The 18,618-nt window shown below is 37.7% G+C and overlaps 1 non-coding gene and 1 pseudogene across 1 annotated transcript; one reads left to right on the top strand and one right to left on the bottom strand.

Moving 5' to 3' along the window:
• LOC149005493 (thiosulfate/3-mercaptopyruvate sulfurtransferase 1, mitochondrial-like) overlaps positions 1 to 18,618 on the bottom strand; it is a 148,623-nt pseudogene that overhangs the window by 86,960 nt on the left and 43,045 nt on the right.
• Positions 17,112 to 17,218, top strand: LOC149005497 (small nucleolar RNA R71). Its single transcript, XR_016169997.1, has one exon. It is a non-coding gene; the product is annotated as a small nucleolar RNA R71 (small nucleolar RNA).

Raw genomic sequence — 18,618 nt, 5'->3', positions numbered from 1 at the left:
TTTCTGTGCATATGACTAGCAGTCCAATGTAACTCCTCTCTCCATGAACTCCTAAGATGGTATCTGAGTCCATTAACATGAAGAACTTGAATTCCAGTAGAAGTTTTGATTTCACAATCCCGGTTGTTCAAGCACACAAAACTTGAATTTGATGAGCATGATGCACATCCATTTCTTTTCCAATACAAGTTCTGTTACTAGCCTATAAAAAAAATGAAGAACCAACACTGGATCGTTGAATCAAATCATATTTTGATCAACGATGGGAATGAAAGAAGGCATAAACCAATCATGAACAAATACCTTCCAGAGTAAAACTGTCAACTATTAGATGCCATGAATTAGGATTAGAGAAAGACGTTTTTGAGTGATGTAGTTAAAGAAAACATGAGGGAGGGGGGGGACTCAGTTTTATGTGGTTCAGTTTATCACCAACATTGGCCATCACTTTTGTCATGTAAAAAATAGGCAGCCAGCACAAAAACCGACCCAACCTATACAAAGTCAGGGGAAAAAATGAAACCAGACCTGCTTTATGGGCTGAAAAACCTTGTTACACATCCTCTACTTGCTGGTTATGGAGGTTTCATTCTTCAGGTGATATGTTACTGATACCACCACCAATTAAGTCGAACGTATTGCTGCATATTAGTCTAGAATTTAATTTGTTCTTTTAACCCCAGTCGAGAAAAGAAATATTGATTCTTCTTGTTGTTGTTGTTGTTTTCTGTGTTTGTTTATGAGCCCAGCTTGATCAATGAGTGACAAACATTGCTGCAGGACCACAAGACCAAGCATTTATAATCGAAGCCAGATTTCGGCTAATCCGGGATGATTACTGGGCTGTTCATTTCCAAATTGTGTTTAATTGTGATTATTAGATAATAAAATGCTAGGTCTCATAATCTTAGCAGTATATTTGTAGGGAATCATAGGAAAATGAATTACACCCAATTCAATGTTATATCTATAGTTTCCATCCCTTATATAAATCTATCAATTCAACCAAAAAAACCAAAAATCTACAAACAATTTCCATACTTTCACTCAATTCACCTCACATTACGGACACGATATATTAAATAACATTAATGGATAACTTTATTTCAAGAGTTACAACTTTCTTTCATTAAGACGTTTCTATTCCAAATTGCTTGTGGTACCATGATCCTTGAAGTGACAAATGGCCATGAGACCCCAAAATATTATTGCCTCTCAAATGCCATCCAGAAGTGGAAATCCAATAATGAAATGCATATGCAGTTCAAATTCTATCTTCATCTTCCTTGCAAAACCTTGACAAATTTAATCACAGTGACCTCCAAAGATGATATCATCCACATACACAATAACTACCAATTTGCTACAATTCTCAGCCATGACCATGGTAAGAAATTCGAGGGAAACTCAAGTTTCTACCAGGTTATTTCATGAAAACCTGAGAAATTTTGTGGAAACTTGGGATTTTTTCTTGTAAATTTTGTAGCCTTCCCAAATTTTCAATTTTTTTTGTTTATTTCATGTTTCCCCAAATACCCACGACAAATACCCCCTCCATCAGGACTTCCCTATCCAAAGTGCGTATTCCCTCAGGTTGGTTATCTTAAGCATATTGATGACCAGACTCATAAAGTTATAGTTGTCAATTAACTTGACAACCATAGGCATAAAATGTCATGGGATATCTATGTTCGTTGGTTGGAGGAGAGGATGTTACAGGCATGGTACTATTCGGCTCACGGGATGAATACACTCTTGGCACTCCTCTTAACACTAAGTTGTATCTTCTTTTTATTGTGAACTATTTTAAAGTTAGAAATTATATATTGAATGTTATGTGCTTAAGTAGTTAAGTTTATATGTACTTTTTGGACAACTCTACATTGATGTTATGTACATTGAATGACATATCTACATTAATTTTTTTAGCAAAATACAACAAATGCATTCTTTATACTCTAATTAGCTTAAATACAGGATCCCACCCCAAAATACTCTCTAAAACCTGTCGAAACTTGTACGGAAAAGTCCTCGCGATTTCCTCAAAATTTCCCAAGTTTCCACCTAAGTTTCCCATTTTCACCTGGTCGAAACTTATGTTTCCCTTGATTTTTTTACCATGCTGGGTTGAACCAAGTTTCGACAGGTTTTGACAAGTTTCGATGAAATTTCGACAGTTTCGATCGAAACTAAGGACTTTTTTTCAGTCCTCATGAGTTTCGTTTTGCATTTTGCAAGATGGGAAATTTCGGTGGAAATTTCGCAAGTTTCGATGGAATTTTGTTCTATGGCCATGATATAGAGGTTGTTGTCCACAGTTCCCTTCCTAAAACCCAATTGTAGCAAATATGTGTTAAGTCTTGAGTACCATGCTGTTGGAGCTTGTTCAAACCATATAATGCTTTCTTAAGCTTGCATACCATATTTGGATAATCACCTATTTCAAATCCATCTGGCTGCTCTATGTAGACTTCTTCTTCTCACTCACCATTTAGAAATGTTGATTTAACATCCATTTGATAAACTTTAAAACCCTTAAAGACTTCCAAAGCTAGGAACATCCTAATGGATTCTAACCTTGCAACTGGAGCAAAAGTTTCATCAAAATCTATCCCTTCTACCTGAGCATATCCCTTACAAACTAATCTAGCCTTGTTTCTGACAACTTTCCCTTCTTCATTCATCTTGTTTCTAAATACCCATTTGGTGCCAATAACATTCTTATTAGTTGGTTTAGGAACTAGCTCCCAAGTGTTGTTCTTTTCTATTTGGTCAAGCTCTTCATTCATTGTTTTCATCCAACTTTCATTTTTACAAGCTTCATGAACTGACTTTGGGCTCTTCTTGAGATATCAATGAGAAAGTAGTCTTCTTTTTTCTTTATCTTCCTTGTTTGTATCCCTTCATCTAGAGTGCCAATGATTTGATTAGGAGGATGCACTTTTGTCCACCTATTATCCTTGGGTCTTCCATCTCTTTCTGGTTCTCCATCAAGCTCATGTTCATCAGATTCTACTATATGTGGTGTCTCATTTTCAAGCTCTTCATTATCTTCAACGTTGTCAAATGTAGGGTTCTCAGTCACAACAAATTTAGGCTGTGGTAGATTTTCATCTATCTTCACATCTAAGCTTTCTACAACCTTTCCAAGTCTTTTATTGAAGCACATGTATGCCTTACTCTTAGAAGAATACCCCAAAAAGATACCTTCATCAGCCCTGTCATCAAACTTTCTCAAATTTTCTTCCTTTCTCTTGATAAAACATTTAGCTCCAAATACTCTAAAATACTTCACAGTTGGCTTCCTTCTATACCACATTTCGTATGTAGTTTTTGATTCATTTGGGCTCTTTTTGGTATTAATTATCATTCTCAATTATGAGGTTTTTTCATTATTTTAAGTTGTTTGGCATCTATTATCAGTTTTATTTTTATTTAAAATAATGAAAAAAACTTCCAAAATCCATAATGAACTTTTTGTCTATTATGAATTATGGTGAGAATTCCTTCTCTTCATTTATGCACAAGTTTACTTAAAATTTTATGGTTAAGATGAGGATAAAATAGTCAATATACAATTTTTAATTTTTTTTTTTTTAATAAAAACCACTTTTTCCCTCTTTTATCACTTGCTCACTATTATTTACTAACAATTTTTTATTTTGACACCAAACTTATTTTTCATTCTATAAAAACCACTTTCATCCTCTTGACTCACCATACACCTGTATTCACTAGCATTTGATAGGACATATAAGTTTCCTGTAGTCCTAGTTCCTTGAGTCACTGTTTTGCCATTCTTTGACTTCATGATTTCACATCCTTCTTTAGTAAAAAGAATTTTATACCCACCATCACATATTTGACTTACACTGAGAAGATTGTGTTTGAGTCCACTCACATATAAAACATTATTATGTTTCAACTTTCCTTCATCTAACTTAACTGAGCCTCTACTTTCAATCGTGGCCCTATCATTGTTGCCAAATCTCATTGAGCCACCTTTAAGTGCATCCAGGCTTGAGAACTTATTCTTGTCACCTGTTATATGTGTGGACATCCACTATCAAGAATCCAAGGTGTCTCACTACTATGAGTCTTGAAAAAGCAATTTTTCTTTTCTTTTTGTCCTTTCTCGACCCAGACAGCTTTATCTAATACAGTAATAGGTTCTCTAGGTTTTCTTTGACTTGTTTGTGCATGTCTTGGAGCTTTATTTTTGGGAATGTTTCTCTTCTTCTATGAAGGAAGAACAATCCAACAGTATCTTGCAATATTTCCCAACTTGAAACACCTGAAGCACTCTATTTCAACCTCAGCCAATGGTGCAAATCTATTAATGTTGTCGAATGCCACATCTCTATTCTGTTTTCTGCAGTTTGCCACTTTATGTCCAAAGTTGTCGCATCCATAACAATATCTATTAAAGCCTTGAATGTTAAATATTTTTTATGATGAACTTTACTAAAGCCTTCTTTACCCATTTTTTGTTGGTCTTGCTAACATATGGATTCTTTTGTTGCTTTTCATCAAAACTCATTGGATTTGTTGCACTTCCACTTCCTTTGGTCTTCACTGCATTTGAACATTCCTCTTGAGAGTACCCAAGTCCAATTTTAATATGAAGTGATCTCTGAATGCTCAAAATCTCATCTAGCACATTGTCTCTTGCCCTACAAAAGGTAGAATGAATAGTCTCAGTCACTTGATTTTTGACTTCCTTGTCCTTGGTGTTCAAAGTAACTGGAATGGATGATGTGACAGCTTCAAAGTAATTTCTCTTTCGTTCTCCTTCAAGCTCAGATCTTAACTTTTTAATTTCTTCCTCAAGTTATTCACACTCTTTACATTTGAGAGAGAGGCAAGATGATGAGTCATTTATAACATGCTCTAATTTAGTTATTGTGACTGTCAATTCTTTGATTGTTGTCTCAAAATTTTCAAGTTGATTCTTCATTTCTTTATTTTTCTTCCTTTCCTTTTTGAGATCACACAGGGCGTAGTGCAATTCACCAACATAATCAATTTCACCTTCAATGTCTTCATCATCATCATCATCAAAGTTTTCTTGAGTTTGAGATGATTCATCATCTTCAATAGCTATAAATAATACTTCATCAGCTGAGTCATTGTCTTCATCTGATTCTTCTTCAGAAGAGCAGCATTCTTTCTTAGTCAAAAGACTTTTCTTCTTGAAGTGGCTTTTCTTTTTCTTTGGTAAGAATTTTATTTTTTCCCCCTTCCTATCAAGGCTCTCTTCCTCATCATCTTCTGATTCATCTATATTTCTTCTCTTAGGACATTTAGAAGCAAAGTGTCCTATTCCACCATAGCTGAAGCACTTAAAAGGTGATTTTTCCTTGTGTTTACCTGTTCATTTCTTGAACTTTCTAGCTAAGTAAGCTATTAATTCATCATCAGAGTCTTCAGATTTTTTTTCTTCTTTAAAATTTAGCTTATTCATTGCTTTGAATGCTGCTTCTTTCTTTGTGAACCTACCCTTTTCAGTTCTCATCTCAAAAGTTTTAAGCGTTCCATGTACTTCATCAAGAGTGATTGTATTCAAATCTTTGGCTTCTTCAATGGCTGAGACTTTGGAGTCATATTTGGGTAGCACAGATCGAAGTATCTTTTGACATATCATAGAATTTTTTATTTTTTTCTCCAACTCCTCTAATGGAGTTTGCAATTTCATTTACTCTGACCATTTAACTGTCTGTGTCATCTTCTTCAATCATCTTAAGACTTTCAAATTGCGCTTTGACGATTTGCAGTTTGGTTTTCTTAAATTTGGTATCCCCTTCATAGATGCTTATCAACCTGTCCCAAACTTCTTTAGCTGTATCGTAGTCCATTACTTTAGCCATGACCTCTTCATTCAGCTTAGACATAATAGCATTTAGTGCCCTGAGCTTCTGTGTCAAATAAGCATTTTTTGCTTCATTGTCTATATGTGGAGCTACTGGTTCCTTATAACCATTAATCACAGACTGTCATACATTATATCTTAGTGATCCAATGCATATCTGCATTCTTTTTTCCAAAAAACATATCACGTACCATCAAAGACAAGAACTTTCCCAAAGTCTTTTGAGCTTCCTTCACTTGTTGCCATTTGTAAAACCTCTTTGATCAGATCCCGAAGTGGTTAAATTTTTCTCCACGGGAACCTTGCTCTGATACCAATTATTATTCCCAGGTTGACATTCAAGGGGTGAATCATTGTCTTCTAAAATTCTCTTTGACATGACGCTTCTTTAAACTCAAGATAAGATTAGCCAAGATAATCCTGTAGTGTGTGTGTGTGGGGGGGGGTTGTCTTCTAAAATTCTCTTTTATGTGATGCTACTTTAAGCTCAAGATAAGATTGGCTAAGATAAACATGTAGTTATCAATTACACAAGGGCGCGCACATTCACCACGCACCACAATGTGGCTGGGTCTACTAGACAATGCACCACCACTCTGCAATCAAAGCACCCCAATATATACAATGAAAAATAAACTACAAACGCAAGACACCAAATTTACGTGGTTCAGCCAAATTGCCTACATCCACGGTGTAATGCCCTAAATAGAGTTTCGTATTTACTCAATACTTTCCAACTAAAATTTTGATCACTACAGTGATCAAAGAGCACCCACTCTCAATTAATTCAAAACATGGAGCACCCACTCCAATATTAACTTTTGCACCTACAAAAGCTTAAGGCCACAACCTCAAACAACACAACCCTAACAAGCAACTACTTGAAAGGTGAAACTTTTCAAATTGAGGGAGATTACAATAGATTACTCACATTCTTCTTCAACGTTTTCACCAAAATACGCATCCGAGCTTGTTCTCCATATGCATATTGCATCTTGGCTTCTCCTCCTTGTTTTTTCTTAGTCACCACAAGCCAAAAACCCCCAAAAACCTTCTTCTATTTCGCTTAAATTCAAGCTTTTAAGGAGAATGAACGTTGATGCACAGGAACCATTGGATTTCATCTTCTAGATGAGTCCCAAAGAGAATCCAATCACATAACAATTGGATATCCACTTTAAAAAGGAGAGTGAGATTTGGGCCGTCGGATCCTTTAAGTGATGTAAGATTAGAGTACCCTTCACCAGATTATTTTAAATAGAATCTTTTCTAATCTTACCTTTAAGTTGCGATGCACAGGATCCTATTGATCATTATACATTACAATGCACCACATTTTATGCTCCCGACCAACCAGAAGGCACGGGATGGAATCATTTCCGTCTTGGACACTTGAAAACCAAGCACATCAATCTCGACCCTCAAAATTGGATCTTCATCCACATTCTTTTAATGACCATTGGATGTAAAACTTATTTCACAAAGACCCCCGAACTCTTAAAAATTATTTTCGAATCCCTGAAAGTAGATTACATCACAATAGCCAATTTTCATATTTCTTCTACAATGCCCAGATTTGCTTCCATATTGCACAATCTCACGAGAAACCTCATAACTTCCTTGTTTGACATCGAAATCACATCCAAAAAGTGCTTTGGAAAGAAGACTTCAAGAACTACGTTTTTGCAGTTTAAGTTGAACCCAAAAACAACTGAATGACTCAAAAATTCATACAACGTGACCCTTGTGCAGTGATCTGTGAAATCCACCATTCTAAGTAATCTTCGCTTCACCCAAAACACTTAAATCTTCTCACAAATACTCAAAACTATTGTAATAGTGTTAATCACCCTCTAAAAAAATATAACAAATGCTCAAAGCCTTCTATGGGAGCTTCACTTCAGTATAAGTCATGTACTCTTAGAACACACTGTATTTTAGTTGCCGACAATGACAACATATGCAATCTCAGCCAATGGACAACCTTATTTTCCTGTTTAAAGACATAGTTTTGTTTGGGAAAAGAAAAGATCGAGATGGGTGAAGTGATTATTTTTTTAGGATCTCTATGAGATTAGCAGTAAAGGCACTTTAGTAATAAGTAAAAAACTATAATGGGAAATAAACATTCTAACAGAGGTGAGGTGCATGTTATAAAAGCAAAAATATTTTTCATTTGCCCTATAAAAAATAACAGGTTCACCTCATAGCTAATAATTCTAGATCTATTATCAAGAATTTTATCTGGAAATGTAGAGAATTGAGCTCTCCTCATTCATTTCAATCATTTATTTAAGAGAGAAGTTTATGTCAGGTCCATCTTTTTAGTGTTTAGAATTGAAAGAATTTCCTAAATATGTAGTGGAAGGATGTGAGAGAGGCACAATTAATCTAAACTAACAGAAAAGTAGACAACTCCACACATTAATATAGTGGGAGTCCCACCTTTAATAAGTAAGACCCATAGTCTTAGAGGTGAGACTCCACCGTATCAGCAGTGTGGAACTATATCTCCTCCCTCCCCTCGAGGGAGTAGAACCAAACTCATTGCTTACCTCATGCATTTCCCTTATCACTATCAATTAGTTAGGTACGGATCTAGGGTTACCAAAATTTTGGACTGAGAATAAAACTGATCTTGAATTTTGAACCACTTGGATACGACTCTTTTGATCGATGATTCTATCAATCATATATTGATTGATTGATGCTGTGAGTTTCGTTAATCTCTCTTTGCATTCGAATATCGCTAGAGTCGAGAACCAAATCTACTTTTATATTTAAATTATATGTAAAGCTACCCCCGCTAAAGAGTAGTCAAGGTGGTGTGTGTTGGCCTACACGGACCTTTGTGTACCAAAAACAACAGAAGAAAGGTCTCACTTTGTGTACCACATTAATTAAGCTTTAAATTTAAAGAATTTATTAGTCCAGATTAATTGTCTTAATAAAACTGAATGACGTTCTCCCCACTTTACCAAAAAGAAAAAAGAAAGACTTTCACCGAAAAGACAAAATAAGCAAAGGAAAAAACTGGATTTGCTTATGTTGCACAACTACTTCTCGAAATTAAAATGATATCCTTTCGTCATCTATGAATTTTTTATGTATACCAGCCAAGCAACCATGGAATCCAATGAGATTTGCTCAATAAATAATTGGTGCAGGAAAGGTAGTTTGTATACCATAGAATAACGATCAGGTTCTCAAGCTTTACAAGAAAAAGGAAAAAAGAGAAGCACCAAATAACAAGTTAATGGCTTCTTCATCCATTTTGTCTTGTAGACCTTCTTATGATGTGTTTATCAATTTTAGAGGCCCAGATATTCAGACAAATTAACTTTGTCACTCTGCTTTACAGAGCTCTGACGAGTTAAATTTACAATTCAATTGCAGGGAAGACTTGTTGATTTTATTGTCAAAGGTGTTGGGAGAAGCAACCCAACTGTCACTGGTGATCAACAAACTCAAACTCAAAGACATCAGAGAAATGTCTGCCATATATGGCAAATGAGATTTGTCCATTGCGTCTTAAGGCTCGAAGCCAGCGTCCAGCATCTCCATTGCTGCCTTTTCTATTAACAATTCAGATAGAAAATACCATCATCTGATGAGACCTTGCTGAAACACAGGAGTGTCATTTATCTCAAGGTCATACCATTCTGCCTCTATTCATTGACGTTTGAGGAAATGTGTGTCTGCTGAAGTCATATTTTGAAGAATGCTTTTTAAAGGTGGGGAAACAGGATCAAATCCTAAAGAGAGATTCAAGTATTCGGAGAACCTGTGTAACATGAAGCCAACAATATAAGCACAACATTTGCAAGTCGGTAGTGTGTGGTGCTCTAAAGCCCATTCTATAGGAAGTCTCAACTTACATTCAAGTTCATCTCAATTTCGGACATACACCTTGTTTCTCAGTAAGCTCATTCTCAATTTTGGTAATCAATGGAAATGTGCATGGTATAACACATTCAAAACAAATTAAGGCAGCCCAATCTAGATGAATTTGATCAATTTTGAGCCCAACCAGCTTCATCAGGGTTACTCTAGATTGGATGAAACTCCACTTGGCATACTAAACTGATAACTCTTCCAAACTATATCCAATCCCTCCTGAGGTAGCAGAATCAAAGGATTGACTTGATTTAGTGGTCTTTGTTGGATCTGAATCCTAGGATTTACTCAGGTTGACTAGAAATTTTACCTCTTTCTCGCTCAGACAAAGCACTTGCAAGAGTGGAAATTTGTCTTTCCATATTATGCATAGAAATCATGAAGGTGCTGGAAAGTACTTCCATATTCTTCTCTAAGGAAGAGAGACGAGAAAACTCTGGATTATTACCTCTGTTGAAACCAGGTGATGAGTGATTTTGTGCAATGTGAGGCATATGAGACACATTAGGTGGATTGACAGGCCTAGCTAAATTAACATTCTGGAAATTTGGGGCTTGAGGGAACTGGACATTTGGATTATGAGAAAATTGGGCACTTTGTTTTTTAGGGCCAACAAAGTGATTTTGTGTGGAATAATTGCTTAATTCATTTTGGTTTTGCCCTTGAGACCATGAAAAGTTAGGATGATTCTTCCACCCAGGATTGTATGTGTTACCGTACGGGTTTGGAAACATCGCACTGACATTTTCATGTTGGCCTCCAGAATAGCTAGGACATTCCTCAATTACATGTGTAGGAGACTGACACCATGCACACATAACAATAGAGTTGTCAATAAAATGTGCTTGATTTGGTGGTGGTGGTGTAGCTTTAACTACCAAAGTCTCTAACTTTTTCAAAAGACTATCTATTTGTGCTTCCTTATGAACTTGGCTATTAAAAAAATATCCCCTACTAGTCCTTTCAAACTCTTGGGTTGATTCATATTCTCTAGTTCTATCTGCTAGGTCTAAAAGAAATTCCCAAGCTTCGGAATCATTTGTGATGACGTAAAACCTGTTTTTTTTTTTTTTTTTTTTTTGTGGTACAAAAGATTTTCATTGAATGATAGGGCAAAGCCCAGGGAATACAGATAACACCTCATGCAACCATGGGGAGGAAAGGGGCCACTCAGTCCGAGATATCACGGTGAGAGCCTTCTTGGCTAGGGAGTGGGCAAGCCCATTATACGCCCTAGATTTGAAGGAGAAAACACATTTTTCAAACTCCTCCATGAGTAACCTAACATCAAACAAGATATCCATAATTGAACTAGGAGGGGGTGAGGATAAATCATTAAGGACGTTGACTAGGTTTTCGCAATCTGACACAATAGATATTTCACGAAAACCTTGGTGTTGACACTCGATCATAGCAGCACGAACTGCAAGCACTTCACCAACCAATGCCTCACCAAAGTCCAAAGGTTCTGAGACTAGATGGCATGCCTGGCCTTTGTAATTTAAAATTGCAAAGCCCACACCTCCTTTATAGCTATCTTGAGGGAGAGCAGCATCACAGAAGACAACATGACTTCTTGAAGTTGTTGTTGTCGATTCCATGGTCCTAAGGGGAGTGCTTTGACAATGTGAGACGTCATCATCCATTTGTTGAGGATTGTCAATAGCCCAGAATTCAGCCCATGCTCTTTGGGCCCTTTCAATCACTTCCTCCGATTTCCAGCATCTCTTCCCAAAAATGCAGTCGTTTATAGCAATCCAAATGTGCCAACATAAGTAGATGCACTGGCTTATCATCTCTTTCTTCTCCTTTTTACCTATATCACTCATGCCACATAGAGAGTCCAACCACTCAATCATCGAAGGAGTTTGATTTGAGGGAACAAGGTAGGATAGTGAGCTACCAAAACCACTGACCTTGGCAAAATTACAACCCAACATGATGTGGTCGGAAGTCTCAATTGCAGCACCGCAGACTCTACATGTTGGATCGATATCGACTTGCCTTTTAATAAGATTTTCCCCAGTTGCCATGCCTTCTGCACACAGCCTCCACGGGAAGGATTTCAATTTGGGAGCCCCGGTCACACTCCAAATTAGTTTCCACACTCTTTTGGGAACCTCCTCCCATTTATGTCTTCTTGATGAAGATGGGGCTGATGCTTGTGTGTTCTCTCTCTTATTAAATAGCATATGATATGCAAACTTTGTTGAGTAGATCCCATTGCGAGTTAGACCCCAGATCCGCTTATCTTCTCTATGATTGACACTCAACTTGATATTGCAAATGGCTTGTTGATCACTGCTATTAAACAACTGTTTGATCAAGCTGACATTCCACTCCCTACTATGTTCATGAATCAAATCAGCTACCTTGGTGAATGGACAATTAAGAGGCTTTAAGGTAGTGATCTTGAATTCTTCACTAGTTGGAATCCAACTACTTTCCCATATGTCCATCTGACTTCCATCACCAACATCCCATATAAGACCTTGTTCCAACACTTCACGCCCGATTAATGCACTTTTCCATGCCCATGAAGGTCTATAACCCGCCTTGGCCTGCATAAAATCTGAGTGTGGAAAGTATACAGCCTTTATAAATTGTGCCCAAAGAGACCCTGGATTTTGGATCAACCTCCATGCCACTTTGCCCAATAAAGCTCGATTATGAAGCACCAGCTCGCGGAAACCTAATCCCCCATTTTCCTTAGACTTACAGTGTCTACTCCATGAGACCCAGTGAACTTTCTTTCCATCAACTCTTTTCCCCCAGTAGAAGTTGCTAATACTTTTGCGAATGGAATCATGTGTCGCCATCGGAATAGAAAAGTGAGAGCCTATATACATAGCCATTAATGATGCTATTGACTTGATTAGTACTTCCCTGCTCGCATGTGAGAGATAGAGGTTCTTCCAACTTTGTGTCTTTGCTTCTGTCTCGACACAAGCTCCTAAAAAACTTCTTTCTTCGACACTCCTATTTCCATGGGAAGGCCGAGATACTTGGTTGGCCCGTCACTCTGCTTTACCCCCAAGATTCTAGCAAACCATCTTCTAAATTTGTGAGGGGTGTTGGGGCTGAATGTAATGGTAGATTTTGAGTGATTAATGGCTTGTCCACTTGTAGAACAAAATAGATCAACACAACCTTTCAAGTTGACTACTTCTTCCAACTTCAATTCTGAGAAAAGCAGGCAATCATCGGCAAATAAAAGGTGGGAATTGGGGGGGGGGGGGGGGGGGCTGCCTCTTACTCTGACACCTCTAATCATGTTTTTCAGCTTTTTCAAGAAGTTTACTCAACACCTGCGAGCAAAGAATGAAAATGAATGGAGACAATGGGTCCCCTTGCCTTATGCCCCTTGTAGGAACAAATGACCCTTTTTCCACCCCATTAAGAAGCAAGGTGTAAGAAACTGATGTAATAGTTTCCATAATAAAATCAACCCAAAGATTACAAAAGCCCAGTTTGAGAAGGGTATCTTTAATAAACTCCCAACTCAATCTATCATAGGCTTTCTGCATGTCAACCTTGATGGCAACCTGCTTCTTTTTTCCTTTCTTGAGATGCTTAACATAATGGAAAATCTCATGTGAAATAAAGATGCTATCAGAGATTAATCTTTCAAGAACAAAAGCTGCTTGATATGGTGAGATAATCCTGAAAGTGATGATTTTAGTCTTTCCACCATAATTTTTCCGATTGCCTTGATTGCCACGCCCCCAAGACTTATAGATCTGAATTGATTAGCCTTTTCTGGATTCTTTACTTTCGGCAGCAAGCACACATAGGTACGATTTAGTTCTTCCGGCAGAGATTTGGAAGTGAAAAAATCAACAATACAGTTATACAAATCCTCCTTAGTAAGTGCCCACATTTTTTGATAAAATATGGGAGGGAACCCGTCCGGCCCCGGAGCTTTAAGGGGCCCCATGCTCAAAATGACCTTGTGTACTTTCTCCAAACTAGGGATAGAGCAAAGGCTTCTATACAATTCCTCACTAATTATAGGATCCACACATTCCAATATTTCATTGATGGCCCCTTGATTCACTCCCTCAGACATAACTGCTTTTTCAAAATGCTCCAACAACACCTTACTAACTTCTTTCTCAGATTTAACCCAATCCCCTTCCTCATTTCTGATTTGAAGAATCTTGTTTCTGCTTCTTCTTTGTAATGTAGAGGCATGGAAGAATGCTGAATTTTTATCTCCACTCTGAAGCCAAGAAATTCGAGATTTTTGGTGCCAATGTTCCTCTTCTCTCTCCAACTACTCATTTAATTGTTGTAGAAGTTTATCTTCCTCTGCTAGATTCTCCTCTGTGCTAGGCTTATATTGGATTGCCTCAAGGCCTAGCTTCAATTTCTTTATGTTTTCTTGGATGATACCAAATTCTTCCTTGTTCCATTTTCTCAAGCTTCTTTGGCAATTCGTCTGTTTTTGATCCAGCTTGCAATTTCCTCCATCTGTGGTGCTTTTACTCCAACCCTCTTCAATTGTAGCCTTACATGTTGGGTGTCTCAACCACATTTTCTCAAAACGAAAGGGTCGTTTTCCTTTTACCCTACCACCCTCCGAATCCAATACTAATGGTTTATGATCAGAGTTTATTGCCGGCTTAATAAATATAGCTGCATCTTCAAACAAAGTACGCCAAGCCACATTAGCCACAGCCCTATCCAAGCAAATTTTAATGTTCTCATTTCCCTTCCTTCTATTTGACCAAGTGTGTGATGGTCCATTGAAGCCTAAATCCATCAAGTTGCAATGGTTGAGAGTTTCTTGAAAATCTTTCGCATCCTTTGAATGCCTCTGGTTACCTCCTTATTTCTCAGTCCAAACCAAGTGTGAATTAAAGTCTCCAATGCATACCCATGCTTCATACCTCACATTACCAATTCTCTTGATATCGTCCCATACCAGGTGTCTTTGGCTTCTCTCAGGGTCACCATATATGCATGTGAGAAAAAATTTGCATTTCTGATCTGTAACAACTTCAGCATCCACAATCCTGTTTGATGATGAAAAAACCTTAACTAAGTATAAATCATTCCACAACACACATAAGCCACCCGAAGCTCCTTCCGATTCCACAATCCAACAATGATCAAATTTCAATCTTCTTCTCACCCTTCCCATTCTAGAAAAATTACACTTTGTCTCAATTAAGAAAAGAATGTCTGGTTTAACCTCTTTGGAGAGATTCAGAAGTGAATGAACTGCACAGGGGCTCCCCAAACCCCTACAGTTCCAACTACAGATCAACATTGCGACCCGTGGGACTGCTCCCCAGTACCCACGGGTGGAAGGCCTAAAAAATGACCCTCACAACAAAAACCTTCTACCCTTGCTGGTTCATCTTCAATTGCTTCTTTTCCATTCTTGACTTTTTTTATGAGAATTTCTGCTGAGATGGTTGTATGTGTTGATGGTTGCATGAACTCTTTTCAGGATGTAGATAAGGGTGGCCTGCACGTCTATGATAATGACGTTTAGGAATTGGATTAACACTTGGTGTTGTAGCTTGACTAGCAGAAGAAAGAGAGACTGTGTTGTTGTAAGGCACGATCACTTTAGTAGCAGGGGGTGCAAGCACAACAGCTCCTTGAGAGTTATTTTTCTGGGCAACTACAATAGGGAGTTGAGGGGTGACTTTCGGCTCCACCATAAATGAAGGTGAGCAAATAGGTTTGGACTCCACGTTGGTGTTTTTACTTAGAAGAGGAGGATGTACGGCAGCTAAAGGATGAATAAAATGTGATTTTGGAGAGAGAGATGAAGTGGGGTCCACTGGGTTGGAAAGGTTAAGTTGATTTAAAAGGGTCAAAATGGCTTGGTGTTGTTCTGGTTTCAGATTTAGCAGATCCTGTAAAGAAAGAGCTGTTGGGGATTGTGAATCACTGTTAAGGAAAGGTTGGTTATCCAAGGTTGGAAGGTTGGTACAGGGATTAGAAGGAATAAGAGAAAGGGTTTGTGAGTTTCTAGGAAGGGGCTTGGTGGGTGCTTGATTGGATCGAGGATGAGACTGTGGGATATGGACCTGAGGTTCATGATCAGAGGAAAAAGTGTGAACGGTTGTATAATTCTGACGCACCTGGGTAGTTGGATTGATAGAAGTGCCAGGTTCCCATCTCTAAAAAATTTGTCGTGAAGCGGACTCATCCTAGGTTCATCTTGTCCGGTGCCGACATAGGATTCCGGTGAGTTCACCGTGCCTTCTTTTCTGTAGATGACTGAAGCTCTTCGAATCAATCTATCATCAGGAGGTGTTCCTCTCATTCTTAAGCCATCACTTGCCTTTAGTGCCAAATCACACCCTCCAACTAGATTGCAAGAGTGTTCCCTGCTATGCTTTTCCAAAGCCTCAAAAAACCAGTTGCATCGTTTATCATCATGTCCCAACATGTTACAAAACAAGCATACTGTAGGCAGTCTTTCAAATATCACACTAATCTTGTCTTTTGCTCCACACCATCTTCGAGCTGTGACCAAGGTTCTCAGTGGTTGAGAAATATCCACTTTCACTCGAGCCCGAACATAGGACACCCTTTCACTGAACTGTTGGCCTTCAATAACCATTATTGTTTTTGTTTCACCCACTTTTTCAGTAAGTTGCAGCAGTATTTCCACATCTAATAACTCCATAGGCACGCCATGTAATTGGATCCAGAACTCACAGTTTTTGAACTTCCAGTCTTGGCTCCTCTTCCATTCATCTACAACAAGAAGGTTACCTGAAACTGACCAAGGTCCCTCTTGAATGACATTAATCTTGTCCATTTGATATTGGAACTGAAAGAGAAACACTCTCTCCCGGATAGCAGAAATAGCCACCTTACCATGGGGATTCCAGGAAAATATGAGACCTTCAAATACTGCTTGTTTCCTGAACGACTTACCTTCCAAAATCATACCTACCAGAGAATTTTGATGAGTGGAATCAAGCTTATGTTCTCTATGTCTATCAACCACCACCTCATCGTCAGAATCTGAGTTTTCAACTATCAGTTTTATATGTCGAGTAGATGGAGGAATGAGTAATGGAGGAGCTGGGAGCAGAGGAGGTCTGAGAGGAGGAAGAGGATGGTGGTTAGGGTTATTCATAGCACAAGAAGGGAGATCACTGAAGGGAAGAGGTTAGACTTGCCGGAAATAATGGCAAAAGATGATAGAAACAAACACGCATACGCGGAGAAAATCTTGAGTCATTACTGCCTACTTAACTTTTTTCGGGACTTGACGAACGACGTAAAAACTGTGGGGCACATAGATTCTAAAAGTTGCTTTGTTTGATAATTGATACCCTTATAAATTATTTGGCATAAATGTCATAATTCTATACCATGGTGAGGGCATTTTTGGAGAAGGCTTTGGAACCTCTCCATTACTTTAGCAAATGACTCATTGGGTTTCTGACGGAATTGAAGAATATCATTTCTTATTTTATTCGTCTTAGAGAAATGAAAAAATTTCTTCAAGAATAGGACAGTAAATTGTTCCCATGTAATAATGTTATCCCTTGGTAAGATATAAAGTCACTTTTTGGCTTGATCCTTTAATGCAAATGTAAGGAACCATAGTCTTACGGTATCATCAATGAGTTGTTGTACATTCATAAAGACACAAACCTCCTCAAACTCCCCCTAAGGAACAAATATGCATGTTGATCAAGTAACCCATGAAATTGGGGTAACATAGATAGATAATGAGATTTAAGTTCAGAATTACTACCCTTCACATTAGGTAAACTTATACAGGAGGGTTGTGTAGATCGAGTTAGATAAAATCTATCTCTAAAACTCTTAGGTGGAGGTAGGTCTTCCATGGTCAAGGTAGACACTTGGACAATTCTATTTGTGAAATCACGAGTCCAGACACACATGCACTAACCACCTAATGCAATTAATGGCTCTTCTGAAAGAATGATTTTTTTTTATTTTTTAATTTTTATAATAAAGTACCTAAAGAATAAAACAAAATAACAAAAACAAAAAGGAAAGTAGTGAATTTCCCACCACAAAGATTGAAGCAATGATTCCAAAGCCGTAAGGTTGCCATATAGCTGAGCGTTGTATAGGTTTGACAGCAAAGGAATCCGTATAGTCTTCGGAGCCACCTACAATCGAATCCTAGGGATTCTGCAGTAGAGTAGGGACTACTATACGTTTTTGTTTCTACTCAAGTTAAGTGTAATATCTTTGAATTTTTTTTTTAAACACTTCGATTTACCTAAGAATGAGAGAAATAAAATTGACTAATACTTCCCCGGCAACAGCGCCAAAAACTTGTTTGTGAAATTTAAAAGTAACCGCAAGTGCACGATATCATGTAGCTAACAGGTCGATCTCAAGGAGATATGCCACTTAGAATTCAACTTCTTAATAGTAATACGAGAGTGGAATGATTCAATTTTTATTAACTAATTAACTAAACTAAACGATCCTAATCTATACATCTAATGCAATCGAATTGAAACGAAAAATAAATCAAACACAATCAATGCATAAATAAAAGACAGGAAAAAAATGCGAACAATAAAAATAAAAGGAAAAGGGAAGTGATCCGAGTGTCAGCTCTGGATTGAGGGAAGGGGAGTATAATAATAATGATTTTAACCGTGAACCCTTTGCCGCAGCTTATAGTCCACCGATCGGGGGAACGGATATTAAAGAATAAAAACAGTGCAGAAAGTAAATACATAAAGTAAATAACAAAGCAAAAAATGGAAAAGGAAGCCTTAACCAAAGAGAGGCACGACTGTAGGCATCTCTGATCAAGGATTCAGGGGAAGGGAGTACAATAAATAAATGCAGAAAGTAAATAACAGAAAGTAAATTGCAGAAAG

The sequence above is a fragment of the Hakea prostrata genome, chromosome 9 (genome assembly GCF_041222555.1).
Source record: "Hakea prostrata isolate BN-2017 chromosome 9, UWA_Hpros_2, whole genome shotgun sequence".
NCBI lineage: Eukaryota > Viridiplantae > Streptophyta > Magnoliopsida > Proteales > Proteaceae > Hakea > Hakea prostrata.
Note: the sequence above shows the minus strand (reverse complement) of the source record. Positions and strands in the feature narration are given on the sequence as shown.